Source organism: Mobula birostris, chromosome 12 (assembly GCF_030028105.1).
Source record: "Mobula birostris isolate sMobBir1 chromosome 12, sMobBir1.hap1, whole genome shotgun sequence".
NCBI classification, from domain to species: Eukaryota; Metazoa; Chordata; class Chondrichthyes; order Myliobatiformes; family Myliobatidae; genus Mobula; species Mobula birostris.
The window spans coordinates 18,316,739-18,342,006 of record NC_092381.1 but is presented as its reverse complement, the minus strand read 5'-3'; positions in this window follow the sequence as shown (position 1 = coordinate 18,342,006).

Sequence of the window (25,268 nt, the reverse complement as noted above, 5' to 3'; positions counted from 1 at the left end):
TCTGGTCAGTTATGAACTCTTAGCTCACCTCGCAAGTCTGGTCAGTTGTGGATGATGCCGGGTAACAGCTTCTTTGCCCAGGCTGTTAGATCTTCTAACACCCTGCTGCCACCCAGCGAGGGTATGCATCCTGTCTGAATGCCCTGTCACACTCTCCCTCTACTCCCCAGCTCACAGACACACTCTCATCCTGCACCGGTCACTTTTCATTTGTTATTGCTGTTGTTTCACATTTTTATATGATTGCTTGTTTTATTATAATATTGTCAGTAACATTATACGGTCTTAAATAAACATGCACCTTGTACTTTATGTCAACCTGCCCATCTTCAGTCCATGTCATCCAGGAACTTGTGCTAATTTAATTTTGTGACTGTTTGTGCTGGATTGTAACTCTATGCGCTGTGTGTGAATGTATGTACCGTCCAGAGGAACGATGTTTCATTTAGCCTTATAAATGTGTATGGCTGAATGTCAATAAATTTGACCTTGAAATTGAAATGAATTGAATAAGCTAACACAGCAGAGTTGCTAAGAGCTGCTATTTTATTTGGAGGTCAAACACCAAATCTGACTTGAATGGGGATCGATATCATTGTTTTTGCTGCCTGAGGAGATTTCTGTTACATGCATTTGAGGCGGAACAGTAGCGTAGTGGTTAGTGTAATACTAACACAGCGCTCGCGACCCGGGTTCAATTCTGCTGCTGTCTGTAAGAGGTTTGCATGTTCTCCCTTTGAGTACGTGGGCTTCCTCCGTACACTTCAGTTTCCTCTCACATTCCAAAGACCTGTGTGTTAGTCAGTTAATTGGGCGGTGCGAGCGCGATGGGCTGGAAGGACCTGTTACCGTGTTGTTTCTCTAAATAAAAAGTAAAGTAGCCTCATTAGTTGGAAAATAATCATAGTTAAGTGCTGGCACTGAATTACTGCAGTGTTTATTGTACTCACAACCTGGCAATTGGCTCAACTGAAACAAAGAGTTAAATTCTCCATGGTGCTTCACGGGTTAAAATGTCTATTTTCAATATAAAGCTCTCCTTGTGGGAGAGTGAAATTCATTATACTTTTCTTGCGTGCAGTTTTGAAATTGAGCAGAGGTATCATGAACTAGGACATCAGATAATAGTCTCTCTTAAGAGAGTGTGATATTACCTTGTGCTGCACAGACAAGAAACATAATCTCACAGATCAGTGGGTTATTATGGATGACTACGAGTCAATCATCTTTCTTAAAGCTTCCTGCCTGGTGCTGAATTAGCAAGGATAAATAAATCATAGGTGCTTCCACACACATCAGTGATGTTGGTATTAGATACCGCCTACATATTTGTAATACGGTGCTATTTTTTTTGTGTGAACTTTCTCAACAGACCCATGGGTAAGCGCACAGCTACGTTCCGCAAATGTGAAAACACTGGATAAATCAATACTTGCAAGCCTCACCTCTATGTTTCCTGTTTGCTCTGTTGGGGTTGTTGGTAAACCACTTCAAAGTTCAAAGTTCAAAGTAAATTTATCACCATATACTCTCTGAGACTCATTTCTTCTCATTGTTACCATCAGGAAAGAGATACTGAGGCCTGAAGGCACAAACTCCACACTTCAGGAACAGCTTCTTCCCCTCTGCCATCTGATTTCTGAATGGACATTGAATCCATGAACACTACCTCACTGCTTTTTTTAATCTCCTTTTTTGCACTACAGTACTTATATATTTAACTATTTAATATTTTGTGGTGCTCTGGGGGAGGCATGGTCGAACAGCTCATCCCAGCATTCCTGGGGGCCTTTGCTACTTATTGTTCTTGTTTTAAAATGCGTTCATGGGCTTATGGTGGGATGTTGAAGTTCATTTATTGTTACATTTTAGCTCGAGTTACACATGTGTGTATGCGGGTCACCCTGACTTTAACCGGGTGTGTACTAATCATCTCCTCCCGTGTGCATGAGACTGAGCAGTTCTCTCTCTGGTTATTGCATCCGGTCTGTTTTTGTGCTTATCACAACAACCATGGCAGCTGAGTTAAACGAGCTTCTCTCGTCTGCTCACCATATATAATGCTCACCACAATATATATATTTACTGTAATTCACAGGTTGTTTTCTATATTATCATGAATTGCATTGTACTGCTGGCGCAAAGTTAACACATTTCACAACATATGCCAGTGATATTAAACCCGATTCTGATTTTCTTGCAGGCATTCACAGTAGAACAAGAAATACAAAAGAATCAATGAAAAACTACACACAAGCAAAGACTGACAAACATGTACAGGCAGAAACTGTACCCTCCGCCATGTAGTGATCAAAAAAAGTCTGGCATTTCCAGATTAATTTCATTTATTCCCATGAGGTGGAGATGTCGTTGGATGAAAAGGCCCTGAAATTCAGCTGGAAGTGGAAATGCCAAATGTTCTATTCTTTTCACATGTACAGAATGCTTGTCTTGCAAATGGTTCATACAGATCAAATCACTACACAGTGCATCGGGGTAACTCAATAACAGAATGCAGAATAAAAGTGAAGCAGCTACAGAGGAAGTGTAGTGCCAGTGGAGAATAAGGTGAAAGATCATAATTTGATAGATTATGAGGCCAAGAGTCCATCTCATCATACTAGAGACCATTCAAAAGTCTTATAACAGCAGGGTAGAAGCTATTCTTGAGTGTGCATTCACGCTTTTGTGTTTTAGACCATAAAACCATACGCAGCAGGACTATTTCATTCAACCACAGAATCTGTTCCACCATTCCACCTTGGGTAATTTCTTCACTCTCTCAACCCCATTCTTCTGCCTCCTTCCCATAACCTCTAATGCCCTTATTCATCAGGAACCTAGCAACCTCTATTTCCATCTTTAATATCTTTATTTTTCCCTTTTGGGGTTCTTTTGAAGACCCTGACCTGGGGTTACATGCAGACTTCAGTTCTTTGGGGGAATGGAACCCATTCTTGGGGTTTCAGGACTGGCCGTTGTTCGGCACGCCAAGGGCTCGGCCTGAGAGTCCGGCTCGTATTTGGAAGCCTAAGATCTCGGGGCTCTGGAGACGGGCGGATTGAGGGTCGGTGTCACGGCAGGAGACCCTTGTGTCATCGGGGGGAGTTGGAAAGTCTACAGCTGTGGGCCTGAGGACCTGGGATCTTTGTGATCTTCAGGCACAAAACTGGAAAAAAGCGATGTAACAGACTTTTAACATCGTAAACCAGTGAGCTGTTGTTATGTCTCCCTGCTCACTGGGAAAATGGAGACACCTCCCGCTGCCTTATTAGGGTGAGGGAGAATCTGTGGTATGTCGAATGCCGGATGAAACACGAAGTCTTTGGGGTAACTGCAGCTCTGTGTCTTTGCTGTTGCTTTGCTCACGCTTGAGTGCTCGGTGGTGGTGCTGATGCTTGCTTTTTTTGCTGGTGGGGGGAGGGGGGATTGTTGCTCGCTGCCGCTTATGGTGGGAGGGAAGATTTGTGGGGGGGCTTTAGGGCTCTCACGTTTAACTGTCGTTCATTTTTTGGGGCATTTCTGTTTTCGTGGATGTTTTGCGAAGAAAAAGCATTTCAGGATGTATATCGTATACATTTCTCTGACATTAAATTGAACCTTTGAATCTTTGAACCTCTGCTTTAGATAAACCCAATGACTTGGCCTCCACGGTTGTCTGTGACAATGTATTTCACAGATTCACCAACCTCTTGCTAAAGAAATTCCTCCTCTACTCTATTCTAAAGGGACTTACTTCTATTCTGCCTGATGCGAGAGGGGAAAAGAGAGTATTCTTGTGGTGATTGGGTCTTTCATTGTGCTGGCTGCTATCTGGACAATAAATTCCTTTCTTCTGCCTTTCTCCATTCTTAAAGAGTGGAGTGATATTTGCATACTTCCAGTCCTCCAGGACCATGCCAGAATCAAATGATTCTTAAAAGATCATGACCAATACACCCATTATTTCTTCTGCAACATCTCAGGACTCTGGGATGTAGTCCATCTGGCCCAGGTGACTTATCCGCTTTAAAAACTTTGAGTTTGCCTAGTACTTTTTCCTTTGCAATGGCAATGGCACTCACTCCTGCTCTCTGACACTCACGGACCTCTGGCACATTGCTAGTGATTTCCACAGTGAAGACAGTTGCAAAGTACCCATTAAGCTCATCTGCCCTTTCTTTGTCCCCCATTACTACCTCTCCAGCATCATTTTCCAGTGGTCCAATATCAACTCTCACCTCCTTTTTATTCTTTATATAACTGAAATAAACTTTTGGGTATCTTGCTTTATAATATTGGCTAGTCTGTCCTTATATTTCATCCTTTTCCTTCTTATAGCTTTTTTAGTTGCCCTTTGTTGGATCTTAAAAGCTTCCCAATCATCCAACTTCCCACTCACTCACTCAAGTGCAACCCATCCCTTTTGAACAGATCACACTAGCCCCAGAAGTCCCAGTGATCCAGAAATATGAATCCCTGCCCCCTGCTCCAATTCTTCAATCATGCATTTACAGTATCTGCCACCTCATTCTATTCCTATCCTCACTGTCATGTGGTACAGGCAGCAATCCTGCTACCCTTGAGGTCCTGCTTCTCAGCTTCCTTACTAACTCCCTGTATTCTGTTTTCAGGATCTCCTCCCTTTTTCTTTCTACGTTGTTGGGACCAATATGCACCACAACCTCTGGTTGCTCAGTCTCCCTTTTCAGGATATTGTGGACACATTCAGAAACATCATGGACCCTGGCACCTGGGAGGCAAACTACCATCCATGTTTTCTGTTCGCGTCCACAGAATAGCCTACCTGTCCCCCTGACTACAGTCCCCTATTACTGCTGCCCTCCTCTTCAGTTCCCTACCATTCTGAGCCACAGGGCCAGACTCAGTAGCAGAGACACAGCTGCTGTTGCTTCCTGCAGGTAGGATCCACGCCACCCCCACAGTACTTAAAATGGACTACTTATTGTTGAGAGAGCCCACCACAGGGATGCTCTCCACTATCTGACATTCTCCATTCCCTCTCCTGACAGTCACCCATTTACCTGACTCCTGCACCCTTGGGGTGACTATCTTCCTGTAGCTCCTGTCTATCATTGCTTCACTTTCCCTAACAAGTCGTAGGTCATCGAGCTGCGGCTCCAGTTCCCTAACGCGGTCTCTAAGGAGCTGCTTCTCGATGTACCTGGTGTAGATGTGGCCTTTCGAGAGGCTGGTTGTCTCTTGGAAATCCCACATCTGACACCCAGAGCAGAACACTGGCTCTGTAGACATACTCCCTATACTCTCAAGATTTAAACAAGAAATAAAGAATGAATTTACCTACTTACCTTGCCTCTGTCGAAGCCCTGTTGAGCCAAAGCCTTACTACTCTGCCTCAGACCTACTCCAATGATGATCGCCCCCACGATGACGGCTCCGCTAGGCGGTATCCCTCTTGACTGGAATGCTAAGGGATTCTACAGACATGTTAAGAGCAATAGGATTGCAAGGGATCGTAAATTATAGAAGGACTAGATGAGACAGAGTTTGTCAAATGTGTTCAGGGAAGTTTCCTTAGTCAGTACATAGAAGTTCCAATGAGAGAGCATGCGATATTGATCTGCTATTAGGGAATGAGACAGGGCAGGTGACAAAAGTTTGTGTAGAGGAACAATTTGCATTTACTGATCACAATGCCATTGGTTTCAAAGCAAATATGAAAAAAAGATAGGTTGAGATTCTAAACTGGAAAAAGGCCAATTTTGATGGTATCGGAAATGGCAAGTGTGGACTGGGACAGGCTGTTGTCTGGCAAAGATGTGCTTGGAAATTGTGAGGCTTTCAAAAGTGAAATTTTGAGAGTTCAATGCTTGTATGTGCCTGTCAGAATAAAAGGTAAAGATAACAGGTTTAAGAAACCTTGGTTTTCAAGAGATTTTGAGGCCATGGTTGAGAAAAAGAAGGAGGGGCATAGCAGGTATAGGCAGGTAGGAACAAAAGAGGTGCTTATGGAGTACAAGAAATGCAAGAGGACACTTAAGAAAGAAATCAGGAGGGCTAAAAGAAGGCATGAGGTTGCCGTAGCAGACAAGGTGAAGGAGAATCCTAAGGGATTCTACAGATATGTTAAGAGTGACAGATTGCAAAGGACAAGCTGGTGAATGGTAATCTATGCATAGAGCTGAAGGAAATGGGGAGATCTTAATTGAATGCTTTGCATCTGTATTTACTCAGGAGATAGATACAGAGTCTATAGGAGTGAGGCAAAGCAGCAGCAAAGTCATGGACCCTGTACAGATTACAGTGGAAGAGGTGTTTGCTGTCTTGAGGCAAATTAGGGTGGATAAATCCTCAGGGTGACAAAGTTTTCCCGCAGGTCCTGTGCGAGGCAAGTGCAGAAACTACTGGGGCCATAGCAGAGTTATTTTAAAAAGTTTAACAACAGGTGTGCGAAAGTTAGGGCACTGAGTAAACAAAAGCTTTTGGCACATTGTCCTTCAAAATTAAAGTGTTGTTCAAAGTAAAACTTACTTTCAGAGTACATACACCTCTGAGATTCTTTTCCTGTGGGCGTACTTAGCAAACCTATAGAACAGTAACTGTAAACAGGATCAATGGACAATGAACTGTGCAAATGCAAATATAAATAAATCCCCCTACCATGTTAGCTGAAACCTTCCTCGAATCTCCATCCAACATACCCACAGCATATTGGTCTCCCTCGGGTTCAGGTGTAACCCATCCTTTTTGAAAAAGGTCGTACCTTCTCCAGAAAATACCCCAATAATCCAGAAACCTGAAACCCCATCCCATGCATCAGTTCCTCAGCCACGCATTCATCTACCAAATCATCCTGTTTGTATCCTCACTGGCATGTGGCACAGGCAACAATCCAGAGATTATAACCCTGGAGGTCCTACCTAACTCCCTGTAGTCTCTCTTCAGACCTCTTCCCATTTCCTATCCATGTTGTTGGTACCAATATGCACCACAATTTCTGGCTGCTCACCTTCCCCCTTTAGAATGGCGTGGACCTGATTCTAGATATCCCTGATGCTGATGTATCCGGATAAGGTCTGGAAAACAAAGAAAACTGCAGATGCTGGTATTTGAAACAAAAACAGATGCTGGAAGAACCCAGACAGCCAAGCAGTATCTGTGGAAAGAGAACCAGTTCTATCTCCCTCTGAACTGGAAGTGGAATCCTTCTCCCCCTCGTACCCCATCCGTTATTTATTTATATACACACATTCTTTCTCTCTCTCTCTCCTTTTTCTCCCTCTGTCCCTCTGACTATACCCCTTGCCCATCCTCTGGGTTTTTCTCCCCCTCCCTCTTTTCCTTCTCCCAGGGCCTCCTGTCCCATGATCCTCTCCTATCCCTTTTGCCAATCACCTGTCCAGCTCTTGGCTCCATCCCTCCCCCTCCTGTCTTCTCCTATCATTTTGGATCTCCCCTCCCCCTCCAACTTTCAAATCTCTTACTAGCTTTTCTCTCAGTTAGTCCTGACGAAGGGTCTCAGCCCAAAACGTCGACTGTACCTCTTCCTAGAGATGCTGCCTAGCCTGCTGTGTTCACCAGCAACTTTGATGTGTGTTGTTAGTGGAATTAGAACTGGTTTATTTTGCTACTGACATGCGGGGTGTATGGAGAGTCCAGGGAGGGTAGCACCTCTGGTGAAGGAGCTTGTTGCGTCTATTCTGGGGCAGCTCACTCAGCTTTGGTCTCCACCGCACCCAGCTCTCACCTACGGCTCCAAGTAGCTGTTTTCATGTGACAGTGGCCACACCCCGGTACACAGGTGAGCTAAACCAGGTGAGGGTAGCCTGCATCCTCATACCCTGGTGAGTTAGGGACACACCAGTCCTAGCATGCACAGTCAACTCCAGTGGAATGGGTAGATGAGATCTACAGTGAGGGTCAACGGTTAGGAAGGCGGTACTGCCAGATCCCATGGAGAGCAAAGGACATGACAAGGCATCATGGTCATCCACTGCTATGAAGGAAGATCCCAGTTTGTAACATTTCTTCCAACCACTGGACCTGGACTTCTGAGATCAAGAGAGTGGACCTGCTCCAGCGCAGCAGCTTTTGCACTTCAAAAACTCTCCTGCACAGGTCTCCTATCATTGTCGGACATGATGAGCTGCCACCACTGAGATACAGTAAAAAGTATTTGTCTGCATGTGATCAGGACAGGTCACGCCATACAGAATGCAGAATGTCGTGTAGCAGCTACAGAGAGAATGAAGAGGGAGTTTGTGGAAATATTTATAGTTCTATCAGTTTACTGACAAAACTGATTAAGTGATTGGTTTTGTTCAGTCCTCAGGACAACTCAGAGCTTCCAGCGGCACTTTCTCACTCCCACTCTGATTCTGACCTGTCTGCCTGCAGCCTCCTTCACTGGCACTGGGAGGCCTGACGTAAACCAAAAGAACATCTCGTCTTCTACAGCCACATACAAGATACTGAGGAACTCAACGCGTCAGGCAACACCCTTTATGGTAACAGGACCTTCATACCGCCCTATTACACCCATGTGACCAAATAACCTACTAACCCGTATGTCTTTGAAACGCGGGGGGAAATCGGAGCACCCAAAGGACACCCACACCGTCATGGGGAGAATGTACTATCTCCTTGGAGACCGCAGCACGGATTGAATCCGGATCACTGGTGCCCTAATAGTATTAGAAGGAGGAGGAAGCCCTCTGTTGGTCGGGGTTGACCACGGATGTTGTGTCCTAGTTGTCTACATGACACGCAAACACGTGCAGCAGGCTCCCTCTCACCACGCAGCTGATGCATCCAAAGGAACGGCAGAGACTGACACAGTTTGACAGTTCCCAGTCAGCATTGAACTCAATGTGGGACTGCCTTAGGGACTCCAGCTCCACATTTTTCCTCGAGGCTTACTCCCGAAACCTCCTCCTATGAGTGAGTATAGCCACAAGGTAGCAGAGATTTGAGATCAGAGTTTTCCTTCTCCGAGGTGAGCTGCCAACCACGGCTAATGAGCCCCATCTGCCCAAAGTGAGTGGGTTTAATGCACCAGTAACTCGCCTTTGCCCCTTCTTCTGTCAGTAGAAATGGTTCCGCCGGGCTTAGTAGCTAAGCCACACGTGACGGGCAGGAGTTGGACTTGGTTGTCAGGGGCTATTTGAGGTGCAGACCTTTCGAAGCATTTAATAGGTAGTGGGAGTTTATCCCCACTACCCTTCCCCCCCACCACTGGCTATAGCAACCTTCAGGAACCTGTAATAGTATTACACTAATCATTATGCTATGATTCTTCATCTGTGGAAGGAAGTGGACAATCAATGTGTCTCTGGTTGAGACTTTTTTTCTGGATCAGTGAACAATCGACCTGATATGTCAACTGTCTATTTTCTTTCAGAGGCGCTGCCTGATGCCAAGATGGCGCCGAGCTGTGGTCTCTGTCGGGGTCATCGATCAGACATAGTTGTTTTGAGGACAGAGAAGTGAGTTCGGATTCAGGTTACGGTTTAGAGGCAAGGATATGGGGAGTTAGAGGTTCTATTAGGGTTTAGGAAAAGGGATGTCGAGGAGTTAGAAGCCAGATCAGAGTCCAGGCCTCTGCTCCATACTCCATGCCTGAAGGTCACAAACTCACAGAGGTATGGACATAGACGTGCAACAAAGGACATTGGTGGAGGTTGGGCTGTCCCATGTTGGTGGGTTCTGCTATCAGATGTCCATTTGAGCAGGAGGCATGAGAGCCAGTAAGTCTGCAAACACGTAGTCTGTGGCCTGGTGTTCAGGGTCTCATCATTATCTAGCCCGGGCATCGATAATGAAGATCGAAGTCCAGTAGTCTGAGCCCTATTGCCGAAGCCTGGAACCTGGAGGCCCAGAGGCCTGTCCTGGAGTTGGAGGACTGTCCGTGTGTGGTGGGAGGGATGAAAAGGGCTTGTTTTGCTGTTGGTTGTGTTCTGTTTTATTGCGTTCTGTGTTGTTCTGCTGAGCATTGTGGGCATGCTATGTTGGCACTGGGTGCGTGGCCATACTTGTAGGCTGCCCCCAGTACATCCTTGATGTGTTGATTGTTAAGACAAGTGGCACATTTCACTGTATGTTTCATTGTACACATGATAATGGTGTGACCGCATAGTGGTTAGCACAACGCTTTACTGCACAGCAAACCCAGGTTCAATGCCCACTGTTGCCTGTAAGGACGTAAACACGAGGAATTCTGCAGATGCTGGAAATTCAAGCAACACACATCAAAGTTGCTGGATCATCAAAGTCCTGACGAAGGGTCTCGGCCCGAAACGTTGACTGTACCTCTTCCTAGAGATGCTGCCTGGCCTGCTGCGTTCTCCAGCAACTTTGATGTGTGTTGCCTGTAAGGATTTCATATATTCTCTTCGTGACTGTGTGGGTTTCCTCCACGTGCTCCGGTTTCTTCCCACAGTCCAAAGACGTACCGGTTGGTTGGTTAATTGGTTATTGTAAATTGTCCCCTGATTAGGTTTGGGTTAATTTGGGTTTGTTGGGTGGGGCAGCTCGAAGGACCGGAAGGGCCGATTCCATGCTGTATGTCAATAAATCAGTAAATAAATAAATAAAATAACTAAGTTAATCTGAATCTGAATCTGAGACTGATCCATTGAGTTCGGCCAGCACATTGTGTGTAACCCTAGATTCTACCATCTGCTGACCGTTTGTATCAGTGTCTTGTCTTCAGTGTTGGCAACGTTCTGGTATGTGCACTTCAGGAAAACTGCTCCCTCATCATTTCTCATTATCTTGCCCGTGTCTCCTCTCACCTCATCTCTGTAAAATAATTCATTAGTGATCGGTTCAAGCAACACACAGAAAATGCTGGAGGAACTCAGCAGGTCAGGCAGCAGTCAACGTTTCAGGCTGAAACCCTTCATCAGGACTGGGTGACTTCGAATGTTTTCCATAGGTGCTGCCTGGCCTGCTGTGTTTCTCCTGCATTGTGTATGTGTTGCTTGGACTTCCAGCATCTTGTTTCTAAATGATCAGTTCATGCTCTTTATCATCTAACCTGCTTTAACCTTCTCTATATTACACTGAACCCTTACTCCTCGCTCCTCTCTGTAACTCTGTTTTTAAACACTGCTAACCCTCTATTCTCAGCTGGTCTGAAACCTTAAATGGCTTCTTATTCCACAGGAACTATTTGACTGGATAAGTCTTTCCACCATTTTGTTGATACCATAAGGCCTATCTATGTCAGCATGACACTATGTAGAACACACTGGATCAGATTTATTATTGCCAACTTAACTGATATGAAACTTGTTTTACTGCGACAGTACAGTGCAAACTTAAAGCTCTTAAAAGTCTTTAAAGATCTTAAAGATTAGCTTTATTTGTCACATGTACATTGAAACTTCAAAACAACAGTAAAATGCATGATTTGCATCAAATCAAATCAAATTAGTGAAGATTTGTACTGGGCTGCCTGCAAGTGTTGCTACACCTCTAGCCCCTCTATTCCATGCCCACAACTTACTAATCCTAACTGTACGTCTTTGGAATTCAGGAGCGAACCAGAGCACGTGGAGGAAACCTGCATAATCACAGAGAGAATGTACGAACTTCTTACAGGCAGGAGTGGGAATTGAACCTCATTCTTACGGTTGTGTCTTACAGGATTTAACTGCAAAGCTACTGTGGTGTCCCATTACAAAAGTATGGTATTGTTTTACCAAAAGCATTTACCAAATGTTGTCAAAAAGCAGAATAACGTGGTAGTGTTCATTATAGGCATCCGTTAGTCTTGTGTGACCTTGGATTTGTACCTTGGAAGGTTTCCACGGCACAGGCCTGGACAAGGTTGTATGGAAGACCGGCAGTTGCCCATGCTGCAAGTCTCCTCTCTCCACGCCACCGATGTTGTCCAAGGGAAGGGCAGCGTTCATGGACTGTTCAGAAATCTGTTTGGGTGATGGAAGCAGGTACTCTCACTAAGAAGTTTTGAAATTACTCTGTGAATTGCCAAGGCATTTAAATCAATGGACCAAATGCTGATAGATGGTATTAGTACAGATTGGTCATTGCCGGTAGACATTTACAATGTGCCAATGGGAAATTTTCTATGCTGCATTACTCTATATACCTTTCAGTTTGTGAACTCTTATTTATTAATGAATATTTTTTGATTCTACTGTTATAGAGATGTTTTAGCAATAGAGTCACACCTGACTGTCCGGGTAAAAACGATCATCCATTCTGTTGAGAATGCTTCGAAGCAATGTCACCATTAGAGTTAATACAGTGTAGGAGAGTGTCAGTGACAAACCTTACTAAACTGTAGGGATGGTTCAGTTGTAAACTTCCCCCTGCTCAGATCTGATCAAATACAGTGCACAGATGCTTTGGCACAAAAGGACTCATTTTCCTATCCATTTCAAATCTCTCTTCGCCCACCACGAGAAAGATCGAGAAAGACAGGTTTTCCATTGGAAGCTCGCTGCTGTCCAATCGATTTTAATGTATTCTCATCTCCCACTTTTCATGAATGTGAACAAGAAATTTCACGAGTCGATCTATATACAAATGTCCTCCGAGCCACTTTTCCATTGACCAGTTCTTAGATCATAAGACATAGGAGCAAAATTTGGCCATTCAGCCCAATGAGTCTGCCTTGCCATATCATCATGACTGATCCATTTCCCTCTCAACCCAATTCTCCTGCCTTCTCCCCATAACCTTTCACACCCTGACTAATCACAAACCTGTCAACCTCCACCTTAAATGCACCCAATGACCTGCCCTCTGTAGCCACCAGTGTCAATGAATTCCATAGGTTCACCATCCCCTGGATAAAGAAATTCCTTTCCATCTCTGTTCTAAATGGACATGCCTCTGTTTTGAGGCTGTGCCCTCTGGTCCTAGACTCCCCCACCAAACGATAATTCCTCTTCACATACACTCTATCTAGGACTTCCAACATTCCATAGGTTTCAATGAGATAAATCCTGTAAATGTTGTGAACTGGTGGAGATTGTTAGTCCACTAGCTCACAGTAACACCAGTACACATGAAGATAGAAGCAGGAAAAGACCACTCTGCCCCTCAAACTTGTCCCAACATTCAATATGATCATGGTTGATCCATGCTGCCCTCAACACCTCTTCTCTGCCATTTCCCTAGTCTGCTTAGTTCTTTGATTCCTCAAATATGCATTTATCTTCAGTTTAAAAACTTCCAATGATCTTGCCTGCTCCATCCTGTGGATCAGTTCAGCTTTAAATGACTGGCCCTTATTTTGTAAATACGTATGTCCCCTTGTTCAAGAAGCTCACTCATTGAAAACATAGAGCCAGACAGCACAGACAGGCCATTCGGCCCATCTAGTCCATGCTAAACTATTTAAATTGCCTACTCCCATCAATCTACAGCCAGATGACAGCCCTCTATGCTCCTACCATACAAACTTCTCTTAAATGTTGAAACTGAGCTTGCATGCACCACTTGTGCTGGCAGCTCGTTCCACACTCTCACAGCCCTCTGAGTGAAGAAATTTCCCATTATTCCCCCCTCAAACCTTTCACATCTACCCTGACAATCACTGGGAAATTCTCAAACTCTTTATCCTTTATTATTGGGATTTTTACAGGTTCATCTATGCTATCAGGGATATTTACAGTGAAGACTGATGCAAAAAATATTGGTTCAACATATCTCCCATTTCTTTGTTTCCTGTAGTGAATTCATCAGCTCCCTTCTCCAGAGGGCCCATACTTACTTTAACAACCCTCTTCATGTTTACATTAAGGAACCCTTTTATCATGTACCTCCTGTACCTAATAAAGTGGCCACTGAGTGCATGTTCGTGGTCTTCTGATGCTGTAACCCATCCACTTCAAGCTTTGACATGTTGTGCATTCAGAGGTGCTCGTCTGCACACCACCGTTGTAATGTACAGTTATTTAAGTTACTGTCGCTTTCCTGCAAGTTTGAACCAGTCTGGCCATTCTCTGCTGATCTCTCTCATTGACAAGACATTTTTACCCACAGAACTGCCACCCACTGGATGTTTTTTTTTATTGCTCCATTCTCTGTAAACTCTAGAGACTGTTGTGCATGAAAATCTCAGGAGATCAGCAGTTTCTGAGATCCACAAACCAAACCATCTGGCACCAACAATCATTCCATGGTCAGAGTCACTTAGATCATATTTCTTTCTCATTCTGATGGCTGGTCTGATCAACTGGGCCTCTTGACCATAGTTGCATGCTCCATTGCATATTGAGCTGCTGCCACATGATTGGCTGATTATATATTTGCATTAAAGGGCAGGCGTACAGGTGGCCACTGAGGGTATAACTCCATAGAAACTAACAATCTGTTTTGATATTACACAATCAATTTTGTTCCTTCTTATGAGCTTTTAGTTTTCAGTACTGAATCCTAAAAACTTCCCAATCCCCTGGCCATCCACTAAACTTGACATTTTTATGCCCTACTTTTCAATTTAACAATATCTTTAACTATCTTTGTTAACCCCACATGTTGTGCCTCTTTCCTAAGGAACCCATCTTTCTGAATGGGATTGCAGATGGTTTTGGACTCAGCCTGTTCCATAATGGACACAACCTTCTGTGCCATCAAGAGGCAATGACTTAAGAAGGTAGCATTCATCATTAAAAACCCTCACCATCCAGGACATGCCTTCTTCTCATTTCTACCACTGGGAAAGAGGTGCAGGAGCCTGAAGACTCCCACTCAATGTTTTAGGATTAGCTTTTACCCCTCTGCTATCAGATTTCGGAATGATCCATGAAGACTACCTCACTATTTTTCGTTAGCACTAAATAACTTAAAGTAATTTTTAAGTTTTGCTGTTATTAAACATCAAATTTTACAACATATACCAGTGATTAAATCTGATTCTAATTCTGATTCTGAAATTCTTGGTGGGAATTAAGGGATAGCTGTTTGAATATCTGCTGTAGTTAATCTACTATCGATCTAAGCTTATTTACCACTCCACCTTTGACAACATTACTTTCATACTGCTAAAATTGTCCTTACTTAAGTTGACTTTAGTCTGAACTGCAAGCAGTTTCACAGGTCATCTAAAACTTTGACAAACTTCTGTAGATGCACAGTGAAACTTTGCTGCAAGAAATGAGCATCCATCAGCCAGGCCATGCTCTCTCCTCACTACTCCCAGCAGAATCAGAATTCCAAACAAGAGAAAATCTGCAGACGTTGGAAATCAAAGCAACACACACAAAATGCTTGAGGAACTCAGCAGTCCAGGCAGCATCTTTGGAAAAGAGTACAGTCGGCCTTTCGGGCCGAGACCCTTCATTAAGACCTTCATCAGAATTCCACCAGGATTAGAATCAGGTTTATTATCACTGATGTATGTTGTGAAATTTGATGTTTTATGGCAACAGTACCTAAAAATTACGATTAAGTCCCACACCACCAGGTTCAGGATCAGTTATTATCCTACAATCATCAGGCTCCTGAACCAGTGTGGATAACTTCACTCATCTCAATACTGAACTGACCTCACAGCCTATAGTCACACTTTCAAGGGCTATACAACTCAGTATTAGTTATTTTTTTTATTATTTGCATGATTTGTCTTCTTTTGCACATTGGTTTTTTGTCAGTCTCTGTTTTTTTTATAGACAGATAACACACACTGGAAGAACTCAGCAGGTCAGGCAGCATCTGTGAAAATTGAGCAGAAAGTCGATGTTTTGTGCCAAGACCTTTCATCAGGATTGAGAAGGAAGGGGGGAGATGACAGAATAAAAAGGTGGGGAGAGGGGAGAGAGGCTAGCTGGAAGATGATAGGTGAAGCCAGGTGGGTGGGGAAAGTCAAGGGTCTGAGAGGAAGGAATCTGTTAGGAGAGGAGAGTGGACCATAGGAGAAAGGGAAGGAGGAGGAGCACCATGGGGAGGTCATAAGCAGGTGGGAAGAGGTAAAAGGTCAGAGTAGGGAATAGAGGAGGTGGAGGGTAGAATTTATTTATCAGATGGAGAAATTGATACTTATACCATGAGTTTGGAGATCACACAGTTGGAATATAAGGTGTTGCTCCTCCAACCAGAGGGTGGCCTAAGAAGAGGCCATGGACCAACATGTCACAATGGAAATGGGAATTGGAATTAAAATAGTTTTTCATGAATTTTATTGCATTTCTTTTTTTCCTGTAAATGCCTGAAAGAAAGTAAATATCAAGGTAGTATAAAATGACATATATGTACTTTGATAATAAATTTACTTTGAACTTTGAATGGTTCAAAGAGCTGTCCATGTCATTTTAATCAAATGCTTCTATCAAATCTAGATCTGCTGCATCTGAGTAATTAATAAAATGGATACTGCAAGGAATTCAGCTGCTTCCCAAAATAGTATGAATATATTGTCAACATCAGTCATTAGCTCCAGAATCCTGGATCTACTTTATTCTCAACCTTATTAAGTATTTCACTGTGAAGTATGAATAATAACATGGACTGATTTAGATAGATAATCACAGTTTGCACTAAAATGCCTACAAGGCACCATCTGGTAATAGTTCAATATGTGATGATTTAGGTAAAACTCTTCTGAAAATCCTGAGGATATTTACAGCCAGTGTTAAGGTTTCACGCTTTACAAATTCCATGATGCTCTGCTATCCACATTCCTAATGTTAGTGCAGAGAAGCAGTATTTACAGGGCCAATAGAAGAGAAATTTCTAACAACAGCATAATAGCAAAACTAAGATATTCAGCCCTTTGAACCTGTTCCACCATCCAATGAGATCATGGCTCATGGGAGACCCAGCTTTTCATTGACAAAAAAAATTTGGTCTCAGTTTTAAATTTAACAATTAACAACAGCTCGAGCAGCAACTCCAATTTTAGGTTTATCCATCATCCTTTGCATCTAGTTCAGGCATATTAGTATTACAGTGGAGTAAAGGAAATTACAGAGGCATGAGAGAGGAGGTGGCCAGAATTGATCGGAACAGAACATTGGCTGGGATGATGGCAGAGCAGCGATAGCTGGAAGCTCTGGAAGCAATTCGGAAGGCATAGGATATATACATCCCCAAGAGGAAGAAGTATTCTCAAAGCAAGTTGATACAACCATGGCTAACAAGGGAAGCCAAAGCAAACATAAAAGTCCACGAGAGGGCATATAATAGAGCAAAAATTAATTGGAAAATAGGGGAATGCGAAGCTTTTAAATGGCAACGGAAGGCTACTAAAAAGTCATAGGGGGAAAAGATAAAATATGAAAGTGAACAAGCCAGTGATATCAAAGAGGTTTGTTCAGATACATAAAGTGTAAAAGAGAGGCAAAAGTGGACATCGGACCACTGGAACACCATCCTGGAGAGGTAGTAATGGGGGATAGGGAAATGGTGGTTGAACTGAGTAAGTATTTTGCATCAGTCTTCATTGTGGAAGACACTAGCAGTATAGTGTAAGTTCCAGGTCTTAGGGGTCATGAAGTGTGCGAAGTTAGGGAAAAGGTTCCTGGAAATGGAAAGGTCTGAAGGTAGGTAAGTCACCTGGACCAGGTGGTGCACACTCCAGGGTTCTGAAAGAGGTTGCTGAAGAGATTGTGAAGGCATTAGTCATGATCTTTCAAGAATCACTAGATTTTGGAATTGTTCTGGAAGACTGAAAAATTGCAAATGTCACTCCACTCTTCAAAAAAGGAGAGAGAGGCAGAAGAAGGGAAATTATATGCTAGATAATCTGACCTCAGTGGTTGGGAAGATGTTGGAATCGATTGTTAAGGATTTGGTCTCAGGGTACTTGGAGGCACATGATAAAATAGGCCATAGTCAGCATGACTTCCTCAAGGGAAAATCTTGCATGACAAATCTGTTGGAATTCTTCGAAGAAATAAAAAGCAGGATGGATAAAGGAGAATCAATGGATGTTGCGTACATGGAGTTTCAGAAGGCCTTTGACTAAGTGTTACACATGAGGCTGCTTAACAAGCTACAAGCCCATGGTATTACAGGAAAGAGACTAGCATGGATGAAGCAGTGGTTGATTGGTAGGAGGTAATGATTAGGAATAAAGGGAGCCTTTTCTGGTTGGCTGCCAGTGGTTAGTGGTGTTCCACAGGGGTCTGTGTTTGGACCAATTCTTTTTATATGTCAATGATTTGGATGATGGAATTGATGGCTTTGTTGCAAAGTTTGCAGATGATGCGAAGCTAGGTGGACAGGCAAGTAGTTTTGAGGATGTAGAGTGGCTACAGAAGGATTTAGACAGATTAGGAGAATTGGTTAAGAACTGGCAGGAGGAATATAGTGCAGGAAAGTGTATGGTCATGCACATTGGTAGAAGGTATAAAAGGATTCCTCTAAACGGAGGAAAATTCAAAAATTTGAGACACAAAGGGACTTGGGAGTCCTTGTGCAAGATTCCCTAAAGGTTAATTTGTTGAGGAACACAAATGTGATATTAGCATTCATTTCAAGAAGACTAGAATATAAAAGCCAGGAGATAATATTGAGACTTTATAAAGCACTGGTGAGGTCTCACTTGGAGTGTTATGAGCAGTTTTGGGCCCCTTATCTTAGAAGGGATGTGCTGAAGCTGGAGTGAGTTCATTGGAGGTTCATGAAAATGATTCATGGTTTAAGCAGCTTGTCCTGTGAAGAGCATTTGATGGCTCTGGGCCTGGATTCACTGGGGTTTAGAAGAATGAGGGGTGATCTAATTGAAACCTACCGAATGGTGAATGGCCTTGATAGAGTTGATGTTGGGAGGATGTTTCCCATGGTGGGAGTGTCTAAGACCAGAGGACACAGCCTCAAAACAGAGGGGAATCCTTTTAGAACGGAGATGTGGAGGAATTTCTTCAGACAGAGAGTGGTGAATCTGTGGAATTTGTTGCCGCAGGCAGCTGTGGAAGCCAATTTTTGTAATGTATATTTAAGGCAGAGGTTGATAGATTCTTGATTAGTCAGGTAATGAAGGGTTACAGGGGAGAAGGCAGGAGATTAGGGCTGAGAGGGAAAATGGATCAGACATGATGAAATGGCAGAGCAGACTCGATGAGCCAAATAGCCTAATTCTGCTCCTATATCCTATGGTCTTATAGTCTAGCTTGGCTCTTGGATGGAGACACAAGGGACTGAAAATGTTGGAATCTACAGCAAAAAAATCAATCTGCTGGAGCAACTCAATGGATTGGGGAACATCGGTAGAGAGAAATGGATAATTGACGTTTCAGGTCAAGACCTTTCATCTAGACTGAAGGGTTATATAGAAACATAGAAGCATAGAAAATAGGTGCAGGAGTAGGCCATTTGGCCCTTCGAGCCTGCACCGCCATTCAGTATGATCATGGCTGATCATCCAACTCAGAACCCTGCACCAGCCTTCCCTCCATACCCCCTGATCCCTTTAGCCACAAGGGCCATATCTAACTCCCTCTTAAATATAGCCAATGAACTGGCCTCAACTGTTTCCTGTGGCAGAGAATTCCACAGATTCACCACTCTCTGTGTGAAGAAGTTTTTCCTAATCTCGGTCCTAAAAGGCTTCCCCTTTATCCTCAAACTGTGACCCCTCGTTCTGGACTTCCCCAACATCGGGAACAATCTTCCTGCATCTAGCCTGTCCAATCCTTTTAGGATTTTATACGTTTCAATCAGATCCCCCCTCCATCTTCTAAATTCCAACGAGTATAAGCCTAGTTCATCCAGTCTTTCATCATATGAAAGTCCTGCCATCCCAGGAATCAGTCTGGTGAATCTTCTTTGTACTCCCTCTATGGCAAGGATGTCTTTCCTCAGATTAGGGGACCAAAACTGCACACAATACTCCAGGTGTGGTCTCACCAAGGCCTTGTACAACTGCAGTAGTACCTCCCTGCTCCTGTACTCGAATCCTCTTGCTATAAATGCCAGCATACCATTCGCCTTTTTCACGGCCTGCTGTACCTGCATGCCCACTTTCAATGACTGGTATATAATGACACCCAGGTCTCGTTGCACCTCCCCTTTTCCTAATCGGCCACCATTCAGGTAATAATCTGTTTTCCTGTTTTTGCCACCAAAGTGGATAACTTCACATTTATCCACATTAAATTGCATCTGCCATGAATTTGCCCACTCACTTAACCTATCCAAATCACCCTGCATCCTCTTAGCATCCTCCTCACAGCTAACACTGCTGCCCAGCTTCGTGTCATCCGCAAACTTGGAGATGCTGCATTTAATTCCCTCGTCCAAGTCACTAATATATATTGTAAACAACTGGGGTCCCAGCACTGAGCCTTGCGGTACACCACTAGTCACTGCCTGCCATTCTGAAAAGGTCCCATTTATTCCCATTCTTTGCTTCCTGTCTGCCAACCAATTCTCTATCCACATCAATACCTTACCCCCAATACCGTGTGCTTTAAGTTTGCACACTAATCTCCTGTGTGGAACCTTGTCAAAAGCCTTTTGAAAATCCAAATATACCACATCCACTGGTTCTCCCCTATCCACTCTACTATTTACATCCTCAAAAAATTCTATGAGATTCGTCAGACATGATTTTCCTTTCACAAATCCATGCTGACTTTATCCGATGATTTCACTGCTCTCCAAATGTGCTGTTACCACATCTTTGATAACTGACTCTAGCAGTTTCCCCACCACCGATGTTAGGCTAACTGGTCTATAATTCCCTGGTTTCTCTCTCCCTCCTTTTTTAAAAAGTGGGGTTACATTAGCCACCCTCCAATCCTCAGGAACTAGTCCAGAACCTAAAGAGTTTTGAAAAATTATCACTAATGCATCCACTATTTCTTGGGCATATGTGATGGGTCTTGACCTGTAGTGTCAACCAAGCATTTCCCTTCACTGATACAGGGTAGCACGGTAGCGTAGTGGCTAGTGTAATGCTTTACAGCACCAACGATCGGGATTGAAGTTGCGGCACTACTCTTAAGGAGTTTGTAAGTTCTTCCTGAGACCACATGGGTTTCCTTTGGGTGCTCCAGCTGCCTCCCACATCCCAAAGGTGTATTGGTTAGTAAGTTATGAGCATGGTATGTTTGCGTTGGAAGCATGGCTCCCCTTGCGGACTGCCCCCAGCACATATTTGGACTGTGTTAAACATTGTTGCAAACAACATGTTTCACTGTATGTTTCAATGGTTTGATGCACCTTGACAAATAAAGCTAATCTTTATCTTTAAAGAAGCTGCCTGACTTGCTGAGTTCCTCCAGTATTATGTTTTGGCTTTTGGATGTCCTGGCTTTAATTATAAATTTACGTTGAATAATTTTCCATATTTCCCAACCAATGGAAACTAGTTCCTGTAGCTACTTAACCCAATCCCATTAACATCCAGCCAGCTGCAATTAAACCAATCATTGACTTTTGAGATTTAGGGATCACAGCTTTGGTCAGTGAAAATGCTTCTTCTTGTTAAATCTTTAGAGTCCAGGAATAACTCTGATACATTTACCTTCATTTCCTTTGGGGTTACTCATTCAGATTCAGATTGAAATCACATGAACATGAAAACATACAATGAAACTATATGTATACACTAAAGTTTTATCTTTCAGTCAAATCACCTTTCACTCTTCTAAACTCTGGTATTGCTCAAGAAGATGGACTCTTAATCTCATTGTCTACCTCGTTGGGGTCTTGCATCTCATTGTGTTGTTGCACAGTTCTTTCTCTGTAACTGTAACACTGCATTCCGTTAATGCTTTTCTCTTTCATGACTTCAATTTAATGATGTTTCAAAATGACCTACAGTATATAGAAGGCATGTAAAACAAAGTTTTTCTCTGTATCTTGTTACATGTGACAATAATAAACCAATTACGAATTGGTAGATGCAGGCCAAGCTTGTTAATTATTTCTGCATTATATAATGGACTAGATCCCCAGTGGGTTACTGATTTTAGCTACATGTCCAACTTCTCAACACTGTTCCTAAGTCATTTACATCATGTTCCTAAGTACTGTAAGAATATGACCACAGAGCACAGTAATTCTAGGTGTGGTTTCATCAATATCCAATATAACTGAAGCATAATCTCAGTATTTTTGTAAACAATTTCCCTGCAGTTAACAATGACAATTTGTTAGCTTTCTAAATTACTAGCTGTATCTACATTCTAGCTTTTTGCAACTCATCTAAAAGGACACTCAGAACTCTGCCATCTTCACTGACTCTGTGTCTCAGAGCCCTGTTGTCTTCACTGACTCTGTGTCTCAGAGCCTTGTTGTCTTCACTGACTCTGTGTCTCAGAGACCTGCCTTCTTCACTTACTCTGTGTCTGAGAGCCCTGTTGTCTTCACTGACTCTGTGTCTCAGAGAACTGCCTTCTTCACTGACTCTGTGTCTCAGAGCCCTGTTGTCTTCACTGACTCTGTGTCTCAGAGCCCTATTGTCTTCACTGACTCTGTGTCTGAGAGCCCTGTTGTCTTCACTGACTCAGTGCCTGAGAGCCCTGTTGTCTTCACTGACTCTGTGTCTCAGAGCCCTGTTGTCATCAGTAACTCTGTGTCTCAGAGCCCTGTTGTCTTCACGTACTCTGTGTCTGAGAGCCCTGTTGTCTTCACGTACTCTGTGTCTGAGAGCCCTGTTGTCTTCAGTGACACTGTCTCAGAGCCCTGTTGTCTTCACTTACTCTGTGTCTGAGAGCCCTGTTGTCTTCACGTACTCTGTGTCTGAGAGCCCTGTTGTCTTCATGTACTCTGTGTCTCAGAGCCCTGTTGTCTTCGCTGACTCTGTGTCTCAAAGCCCTGTTGTCTTCACTGACTCTGTGTCTGAGAGTCCTGTTGTCTTCACGTACTCTGTGTCTGAGAGTCCTGTTGTCTTCACGTACTCTGTGTCTGAGAGCCCTGTTGTCTTCACGTACTCTGTGTCTCAGAGCCCTGTTGTCTTCGCTGACCCTGTGTCTGAGAGCCCTGTTGTCTTCACTGACTCTGCCTCTCAGAGCCCTGTTGTCTTCACTGACTCTCTGCCTGAGAGCCCTGTTGCCTTCAGTGACACTGTCTCAGAGCCCTGTTGTCTTCATGTACTCTGTGTCTCAGAGCCCTGTTGTCTTCGCTGACCTTGTGTCTCAGAGCCCTGTTGTCTTCACTGACTCTGTCTCAGAGCCCTGTTGTCTTCACTGACTCTGTGTCTGAGAGCCCTGTTGTCTTCACTGACTCTGTGTCTGAGAGTCCTGTTGTCTTCACTGACTCTGTGTCTGAGAGTCCTGTTGTCTTCACGTACTCTGTGTCTGAGAGCCCTGTTGTCTTCACTGACTCTGTGTCTCAGAGCCCTGTTGCCTTCACTGACTCTGTGTCTGAGAGAACTGCCTTCTTCACTGACAGTGTCTCAGAGCCCTGTTGTCTTCACTGACTCAGTGTCTGAGAGCCCTGTTGTCTTCACTGACTCTGTGTCTCAGAGCCCTGTTGTCTTCAGTGACTCTGTGTCTCAGAGCCCTGTTGTCTTCACTTACTCTGTGTCTGAGAGCCCTGTTGTCTTCACGTACTCTGTGTCTGAGAGCCCTGTTGTCTTCACGTACTCTGTGTCTCAGAGCCCTGTTGTCTTCGCTGACCCTGTGTCTGAGAGCCCTGTTGTCTTCACTGACTCTGCCTCTCAGAGCCCTGTTGTCTTCACTGACTCTGTGTCTGAGAGCCCTGTTTTCTTCACTGACTCTGTGTCTGAGAGCCCTGTTGTATTCACTGACTCTGTGTCTCAGAGCCCCGTTGTCTTCACTGACTCTGTGTCTGAGAGCCCTGTTGTCTTCACTGACTCTGTGTCTGAGAGTCCTGTTGTCTTCACGTACTTTGTGTCTGAGAGCCCTGTTGTCTTCACGTACTCTGTGTCTCAGAGCCCTGTTGTCTTTGCTGACCCTGTGTCTGAGACCCCTGTTGTCTTCACTGACTCTGCCTCTCAGAGCCCTGTTGTCTTCACTGACTCTGTGTCTGAGAGCCCTGTTGTCTTCACTGACTCTGTGTCTGAGAGTCCTGTTGTCTTCACGTACTCTGTGTCTGAGAGCCCTGTTTTCTTCACTGACTCTGTGTCTGAGAGCCCTGTTGTCTTCACTGACTCTGTGTCTCAGAGCCCTGTTGTCTTCACTGACTCTGTGTCTGAGAGCTCCGTTGTCTTCACTGACTCTGTGTCTGAGAGCCCTGTTGTCTTCACTGACTCTGTGTCTGAGAGCCCCGTTGTCTTCACTGACTCTGTGTCTGAGAGCCCTGTTGTCTTCACTGGCTCTGTGTCTCAGAGTCCTGTTGTCTTCACTGACTCTGTGTCTGAGAGCCCCGTTGTCTTCACTGACTCTGTGTCTGAGAGCCCTGTTGTCTTCACTGACTCTGTGTCTCAGAGCCCTGTTGTCTTCACTGATTCTGTGTCTCAGAGCCCTGTTGTCTTCACTGACATTGTCTGAGAGTCCTGTTGTCTTCACTGACTCTGCCTCTCAGAGCCCTGTTGTCTTCACGTACTCTCCTCTCTGCCATCATCATACTTCGCATCCGAGCGCTGGGAGCCTTCATCGAAGGCATTTACATAAATAGTTACATGTTGAGATCCAATTGATGAATCTCAATACATAAAAGCATGCAGACATGTTCTATTGGTGTGCAGATCATACATCAGAATGGGGAACAAATGTGAATTCAATGACATTTACCTCTAAAAGTGCCGGATTCTTGGAACTTTAACACACAACAGTCACTACAGTTGACAGTGAATGGTGCAAAAAACAAAAAAAGAAATCCGGTGAGAGGCAGTTCTGCGGGCAAAAACACCTTGTGCATGAGAGAGGTCAGAGGAGGATGGCCAGACTGGTTCAAGCTGACAGGAAAGTGACAGTAACTCAAATAACCATACGTTACAAGCACGTTGTGTAGAGGAGCATCCCCGAATGCACAACACACCGAACCTTAGAGAGGATGAGATACAGCTGCAGAAGACCATGAACATACACTCAGTGGCCACTTTGTTAGATACAGGTGGTATCAGGGGAATAGAATATAAAGGAAGGAGATAATGTTGAATCTTTATAAGACACTCGCCAGGCCGCACTTGTAGTATTGTCAATAGTTTTGGGCTCCATATCTCAGAAAGAATGTGTTGGCATTGGACAGAGCCCAAAGGAGATTCACAAGGATGATTCTGGGAATGAAGGGTTTAAAATATGAGGAGCACTTAGCAGCTATGGGCCTGTACTCACTGGAATTTAGAAGAATGCTTGGGGATTTCATTGAAACCCACTGAACGTTAAAATGGACCAGATAGAGTGAATGTGGAGAGGATGTTTCCTGTGCTGGGGGTATCCAGAACTAGAGGGCACAGCCTCAAAATTGAGGGGCAACCC